Below are 8,065 nucleotides of genomic sequence, written 5' to 3'. Positions count from 1 at the left end.
GATCTGCTTCATGCTTTTGCCCAGCTTCTGGTAATTCCTTGGATTCAGGTACCATAAGCCAGTCTTCACACGGTGCCACCCTAGGTGCACACCTTTACGTCATCTTCCCTGTGTGTGTGTGTCTCTGTATCCAAATTTCCCCTTTTCATAAGGACACCAGTCATATTGGATTAGAGTCATATTGGATTGGAGCCCACTTACATGAACTCAGTTGTACTTAACTACCTCTGTAAAGACTGTATCTCCAAAAAAGCTCACATTTTGAGATTCTAAGACCAAGGGAAATAATGGAGAAATAACAGTAGAAAAAGAAGTGAAGGATTATGGAAAACACTTCCTAATTTATTAAATTAATAATCTCTGAACCTTCAGAATTTGACCTGAGAAGAGAGGCTCCAGCTGGGGCTCACTTGGGCTCCTAGTTGTCACCCCCAGTGATGACTGTATGTGGTAACTCTGGGAAGTCAGTGCTCCATGGCCCGGATCTCTAGCCCAAGTGCAGCCACAGTCCCCTTCCCTTGGTTTATCTGAATGCAGACAAGGGGAACTCAGAGCAGACGTTACATATGCCAAGGGAGAGCAGAAGAGAAATAAATCCAGAGGCTTTACAGATAAAGGTTAAATGCAGCATGTTTTTTAAAGAGTAACTTTCAGATCCTGCCCCTATGTGCCTCTCACAACAGAACAAGAACTTAGAGCCCTGAGGGACTGCAAAGAAGGAGGATTTCTTACTTGGGCATGATCACGAAGCTGTCATGATGTCTAGTGGTGGCTTCCAGGTGACTTGCTCCAAACACCATCCTAGGATGTTGTTATGAAACTGACTGTGTGTCCTACTTCAGACTCAGATGTTGAAAGCTCTAACTCAGTGTGGCTACATTTGGAGATAAGGTCTCTAATGAAGTAATTAAGGTTAAATGAGGTCATAAGGATAGGCCCTGATTCCATATGTCTAGTGGCCTTATAGGAAGAGACACTAGAGAACCATCTCTCTCTCTCTCCCTCTCTCCCCCCCTCCTTTTCTCTGTCTCTGTCTCTGTCTCTCCCCCCCCCCCACCCCAAGTGCATGCCCATTAGAAGGACTTCCAGGTGACTATCTACAAGCTAGGAAGAGAGCTTTCACCAGAACTGAATCTGCTGGCACCATGATCTTAAATTTCTGGTCTCCAGAATTGTGAGAAAATAAACATTGTTTGCACCACAAGACATGTGGAATCATGTTATGGCAGCCCGAGAAGACTACTATAGATGTATCCTCTTCAGCTCCAAAGAATTGGCACAATTTCCCAGTCTCTCTCCATGTGGAGGCGCCACCTTAACACCCCTCACTTAAGACCTGCTGCCTACATGGTGATATCTACATGACGAATCCAAGAAGGATCCCCTCCCTGCAGTTCACGTGGGCTCGAAGTTCTTGCTTTGGTTATGAGAGACTTCTCTCCCTCCCAGTTAACTTTGGAAAGGATCCTCACCCTTCCAAGGAGTGGCCCATCCTTCAAAATGGTCCAAGAAAATGAGAATCTGTTACCTCTACAGTAAACATAATCTCTAGGCTGCAAGGCTTGAATGCCAAAAAAAAAAAAAAAAAAAAAAAAAAGTGGAAGGCCTGGTTTTCAGAGGGGATGACTTAGATTTTTGTTTATCTGTTTAAGCTAATTTGCTCTAAGTTAGAATAATTATTCGCCATAGACTAAGAGACTGGAGACTAACGGATGTACATCAAATCTTTTGGGACCTTGTTTAGAGGCAGTAGGCACTAAAAATCAGAGAATTTTAAAAAATCCTCTTATCTGAAAACTAGTTTTAAGTATGAGAGATTGCTCTGGTATTTTCTGGTTTTGATATTTTCTATCTTTGCATATTTTCCTTAGATTTAAAATAAAGCAAAATATTTATTAACATCAAAAATAAAAATTGGAAGCTAAAGAATTTTTAAAAATCACACTTCTAGGATGTGAGGGCAAGACGGCTGTGACATCTGTCATCACATTGATCAGCAGGGTTGATCCAGCTCATCTGGCTGGTTATGTGGGTGTCCCTCGCAAGCTCTCACGGTCCATTTGTATGAGAAGGTAGGGTGTCAAGCTTCCAAGACTCCAGATACATCCAAATGAGGCGCTGCCGGTTGCAGCCTGCCTTTAATTTAAAAAAAAAAAAAAATCATGCTTCTAAAAGGCATTAAGGGGAGGTAGCAAATAAAACATTTCTAATTTATTAAATACTAATGTGACACAGACTGTTCTAAGCATCTTAAATGAATATGCTTGTTTCATCATATAATCAGGGAGTCTTAAAAATAGAGGAGATGGCAAGTAGGAATTTATAGCATACTAAGAGTTTTGCAGAAAAATGGGTTTTGTGTGGCAAAGTAGGGGGCTGAAATTATCGCAGTGATATAAAAGAGAATCAAGAAAGAATAAGGACCTGTAGAGCTTTTCGAGAATAATGTATAATGATTTGAACAAATCTGAGATGCAGAAAATTTAAAAGAAAATGTGAATAGAAAACTTTTTTTTCTTTGCTCTTTTGTTGCACCAGGTCACAGAATAAGAAAGGCTTTGAAATGGAAAACTTGTGAACTTTGATACATCTAGAAAAAAATAACAACTCTTTTTGGGAGATTAGGGTAGTACAGGGTTTTGAGGAAGGTCAAAGATTAAAGGGGCACGTCCCTGAGACTGGGACAGGTCCCCAGGGCAGTGCCCCGCCGGGTCGCCCTGGGCTGCCGGGCCTGGGCAGCCGCAGACGCAGCAAGGCCAGGGGCGGCCTTGGGGCGGCGCACGACGTGTGCTCACTTCTGCAAAATAAAAAACAAAAAAACCCCACAAAACCCTTTTATTCTGAACTAATCATAGGCTTGCAAGAAGTTTGCAAAAAGTGTACGGCGCAGTCCCACGTCCCTTTGTGCAGCCCCCACGTTGGCATCCCACGGGCTGGGGCACATCGTCGAAACCCGGAACGGACCGCGGCAGAACGCGGGGCGCGAGACTCAGGCCTTCCCTGCGCGCGCCCGGGGCTGGCGTTTGCGAGTTGGAGATGTTCACTGCAAGTTCCCAAGTCCTAATGGGCAGTGGATCTAATACCACCCCCCACGCACCCCGCCCCGCACCCCCACGCACCCCCCGGACTCCCCACGCACCCCCAGCACCCCCACGCACCCCGCCCCACACCCCCATGCACCCCCAGCACCGCCACGCACCCCGCCCCGCACCCCCACGGACCCCCAGCACCGCCACGCACCCCGCCCCGCACCCCCACGGACCCCCAGCACCGACACGCACCCCGCCCCGCACCCCCACGGACCCCGCCCCGCACCCCCACGCACCCCCAGCACCGACACGCACCCCGCCCCGCACCCCCACGGACCCCAAGCACCGACACGCACCCCGCCCCGCACCCCCACGGACCCCGCCCCGCACCCCCATGCACCCCCAGCACCGCCACGCACCCCGCCCCGCACCCCCACGGACCCCAAGCACCGACACGCACCCCGCCCCGCACCCCACGGACCCCGCCCCGCACCCCCATGCACCCCCAGCACCGACACGCACCCCGCCCCGCACCCCCACGGACCCCAAGCACCGACACGCACCCCGCCCCGCACCCCCCACACCCCCAGGCACCCCGCCCCGCACCCCAACGCACCCCGCCCCGCACCCCCACGGACCCCCAGCACCGCCCCGCACCCCCAGCACCGCCCCGCACCCCCAGCACCCCCACGCACCCCCCTTCCTCCTTCCCCGGCTCTCCCTGGCCTCCCCTCTCCGGCTTGCGGCTTCCGTCCTCCCACCCGAGAACCCATTTAGGAGCAGCGGGGAAGCTGGCCCGGACCGTGCAGACCCGCCTCTCCCGGCCGAGGGGGTCCTGCCCCCGGGGCGCTCGGCCGCCGCTCCTGTCCCGGCTCCAGATCCGCGTCCCGAAGACACAGCTCGGCCGCCGCCGCTCTTGCCAAAGCAGTTCTCAGAGACCCCTTCACCCACAGACTGGACCGGCCGGGACTCGGGGCCCCCGCAGGCTCCCCGCAGCCTCCCCGCAGGCTCCCCGCAGCCTCCCCTCCCGCAGATTCCACGAGGAGCGCTCTGGACGTCCCCGCCTGTTTGTACCCCTGCCAGTCCGGCCCTCCGGAATGCGCCTCCTCCAGGAAGCTCTCCCGATTGCTCCCAGCAGGTGCAGTTTCTCCTTTCCTTCAGGCTCTGTCATCCCCCACCTCCCGCCAGGGGTCCTGTGGGTACCTTCCTGCCACTGGGTCTGTCCTCAGCCTCTAGGACACAGGCTCTGCATCACTGTCTTTCCTTCACATCTGGAAGAGGAACACCGATTTACAGTCAAGACAGATCCTCACGCCCCCATCCGCCCAGCTTCGGATTTGCCATCTTTAGGACCTGTAGCTGGACACCTGCCAGGGCAGACGTCAGGGGCTCCAGGTCTCTTGGGGCTGATGGGCCTAGTTATGGGGCATTCAGTGCGGACACGTCACAAGTGCCTCACACAGGCGCGTGGGAAATACTTATCAAAGAAAATGGGTAGAAAATGATCTTTCTGAGAACGAGAAAATAGATTTTATGGATGTCACTGTCTTCCAGTGAATGAGAGGTTCCTGGGTTAGCGGTCATGTGAAAACCCCTAAAACCGGGGCTGAGTGCAGATTCCCCGGAAAGTCAGAGCCACTCAGAGGAGAGCTGCCGCTGATCTCTGGCAGCAGGTGGCGGGAGTCACGGGTCAGGGTTAGGCTTCTCTCCCCACACCTTCTTTCTAAAGATCCAAAGGAGCAGAGTCTTGCGTACCCACTGTCCCCACCTTGGGTCACTACTGCACGGGCTCAAACGGCAGTCACACCTTCGTCCCCGGCCTCTCTGGAAGTCACCGGTGGAGCCCATCCCTATCTGCTTCTACGGCAAGCAAAGACTTGGCTTATGACTTGTGTACCTGTTACCTAATATGAAATTCGTGTCTAAATTCATCTTTTATTACCCACCTGAACAACTGAGTTGACTCTATATACATTTTTATCTCTTTAAGGGTCTACAAGGCCCACATTTTACCAGAATGGAATGGATTTCCGGGGGCACAGACACTTCCCGTGTTGTGCACCACATTGCTGAACGTCTTGCCCACCTCTTTATTCAAGGGCTGGGGCCTGGCTTCTCCGCGAGGCGCGCGAGGTCTCCACTCGGCTGGCCGCAGCTGCCTGCACAGATGACAGTCGCTCCAGGACTTGGAAGCCGAGGACCACGTGGCCAACCTCCAGTGATCTGGAAAACAGTTTAGAGGTTGCTTTTAAGGCTGATAAAGTTGTTCTGCCAGAAAGCCAAGATCATATCATTTAACCTTTTGCAAACTTACTGGACTTGAACCAAATAAGGTTGTCTGGAGAGGAACATTCGAGCATCTTGATCCGTTCTGCATTGTTAATAATAATGATCATAATGAGATAACGGCGTGGAGAACGACCACCGTGGAGCAAGGACTTACCTTATTCCAGGCCCTATGCTAAGTAGCTCATATTTTTTTCTCTCCTGGAAATTCTCACGGTCTCTCTCCCTTGGGCTCCTTTTCACGAACGAGGAGCCTAAAGCTTAGAAGCTTTCAGGTAGATGCCCTCAGCCGCGAGGTTACTCAATGGCCGAGTCGGGATTTAAACCCGAGTTTCTCTTAAAGGCTCGTCTTGGCCGTTGTGATCTCCTCTGTTACATTTTCTTAACTGTTTAGAAAGAAGACTCTAAATTATTTATTTCATCCTTACTTGCTTTTCTTGCTTTCTCAATTAGATATTCATATTGCCATGGAGAAAATGTCAGATTTACTAAGTATATAGTTTATCTCACTGACTTCTAATAATCACACTTGTAGGTGGACATTGTTCTCTCCACGACTGTAGATACGGAGGCTGATGCTCAGGGAGGCCAAGTAACCTGCCCGGGGTTACACAGCCGATGTGAGGCAGAGCCAAGACGTGAGCTCTTTCTGCAGAAAACAGCACAGTCGTATCTTCCTAGAAGAATCTTTGAAGGGAGCCCATGTGGTCACTAAAATCCAAATCATACTCTTCACCGTCCAGATTTTTTTTTTCTCAGCACCTATTGGCTTGGTGATTTTAATAAATCATCTCCAGTAATTTCTTGGGACGTGCTTTGGAGTTAGGGAACGTGGTCAAGGATAGGTGTTTCTCATTGAGGTCTATTCTTATTTTTAAGTTCCTAAGATTATTGTTATTTGTAAGAGGCTTTATTATACCTTTTTGCTTTATGACTAAAATTGCATAACATTCTTAGAAATATGTGGGTTGGTAACTACAGATTTAAAATCTGTACAGTGTGAAATTTTCTTAGGTAAAAAATCTAACTTTTATTCTGAGAGGAGACAAAAAGTAGATAAGGGGGGATTTTTGTGCACCCTAAATTTGAAATTCATGTGGCTCTCTTTTTCCTGAACTAATGCATGATTTAGTGTGAAAATTAATACCTGCCCTTTGAAGACACTGGTAGAAATATTTGTTAATTCTCTGACACCTAATGTCATGTCATAGACACATCCTGAATTTGGCAAATCCCGGATATTTAGCCTTCTTCCCTCACTCAAGCCAACACTGCTAACCCAGGCTTTGCAGTGATGGGGCTTGCACGATACCAAATGGAAATCAGATCCCCTGAAACATCAGCATAGAGGCCATGTGGTGGGAAGTGGTTGTGTCTTTCAACACCAGCGCTCCAGCGGTTCGACTCCGCTAGCATTCCTGAAACTGTGGATGGAGGACGATTGCATCACAATCAGCTGGAACATTAAAATGCAGATTCCTTGGCCTCTCATTCCTCCGGAGATTTTTATGCCGAGAGGAGTGTTAAGGCCTCATCTTCTGTAGTTCCCACGCGTGTCCGTCCTTACCCCTCACCGTAATGCCGCCAAAGGAAAGTCGTTTGGCCTGCAAGAGCACAGATTTGTAGAGGGCGATTACACTTCCTGTCACCGCATTCCGTTTCTCTAGCAACCCTTTATCTAGGCAGCTTCTGATTTTCTCTGGAAAGGTGGCACAAGAATGCCTAAATCCACAGGCAAGCCAGCAAGTATAATGCAAACAGTATAATTCAGCCAACACTTTTGACCTTCATCCGCACGAAAACTTCTACAGTTTTAATAAGTAGCGAATTTGAAGTAGTGTTTTATCACCCTTTTCACAACACTCCTACCAAAGCCCTTTATTCTTCTGATGCTGACTATCAACAAACGTGTAAAATGTAGAAATTGGGTTGAGAAAGAAAAAGCTGAGGAATCTTTATGCATGGTCCGCATCCTGTCTCAGTGGCTCCAGGTGGGAACGGACGGCATTGGGGGTAATTGGGCAGGACCTCAGTCTACATTTCTCTGTCCAGGGTAGTTTCTTCTTCTTCTTCTTCTTTTTTTTTTTTTTTCTATATGAAACTACAGGAGATTGGTTTGGGGCGCTTTGTAGTTTCTGAGACTCTTCCCCCTGGAGACAACAGGTGTTGACCTGAGCACTTTCCTGCTGCATGAGTCCAACGATGAGGGGACAGAGAATGATTAAGCCTGCAAGCGATCCAGACCCTCCACAGGGTGGAGCCAGCCCTGCTTGGCTGCATTCGCTGGTGGGAGTGGAAGGGATGGTGGTGGGAAACCCACGCCATGCCCTGCAGTGCCATCTGCAGTTAATGTGAGGACTTAGTGGTCAGCTTCTCCAGAGTATGGAGCAGCTGAGCTCCAGTTGTCGGAGCCTGCCAGACCCACAAGTGCTGACAGACTGCCCAGCTGAACACACTACACGGCTTCCTAATTAAAATCATGGGATCTGCCTCTTTGAGGAAGGAATGTTTTACTCTCAAGTCACTTCCTCTTTTCCTCCTCAAAAAACCCAACCCCAGCCAAACCCAAACAACCCCCCCACACCACCAGACCTCCAGAAATAAATATCTCAGCCTGGCATAATAGCATAATGCCCTTGCTAAAAGGGGTGTTCAGGACAAACATTCCCAGTCCCTGAATAGTATGTCGCTGGAAAAACATATTTTTCTTTCTAATAATAACTGAGAAGGGGCTTTTATGACTTTTAACA

At 49.5% G+C, this 8,065-nt stretch overlaps 1 long non-coding RNA gene across 3 annotated transcripts; it reads right to left on the bottom strand.

Annotated features, from left to right (window-relative positions):
• Window positions 1-1,828: 1,828 nt before the first annotated feature.
• Window positions 1,829-6,979, bottom strand: LOC111094435. Of its 3 annotated transcripts, none has more exons than XR_005385012.1 (4): window positions 6,890-6,979; window positions 5,116-5,252; window positions 4,233-4,300; window positions 1,829-2,136 (listed from the first exon to the last, which is right to left on the bottom strand). It is a non-coding gene; the product is annotated as an uncharacterized LOC111094435 (long non-coding RNA). The 3 variants fall into 3 exon arrangements; XR_005385011.1 differs by lacking the exon at window positions 6,890-6,979 and adding an exon at window positions 5,744-6,883; XR_005385010.1 differs by lacking the exon at window positions 6,890-6,979 and adding an exon at window positions 6,463-6,883.
• Between the last annotated feature and the right edge of the window lie 1,086 nt (window positions 6,980-8,065).

The sequence above is a fragment of the Canis lupus genome, chromosome 37 (assembly GCF_011100685.1).
Source record: "Canis lupus familiaris isolate Mischka breed German Shepherd chromosome 37, alternate assembly UU_Cfam_GSD_1.0, whole genome shotgun sequence".
In the NCBI taxonomy this organism is placed as follows: domain Eukaryota; kingdom Metazoa; phylum Chordata; class Mammalia; order Carnivora; family Canidae; genus Canis; species Canis lupus.
Note: the sequence above shows the minus strand (reverse complement) of the source record. Positions and strands in the feature narration are given on the sequence as shown.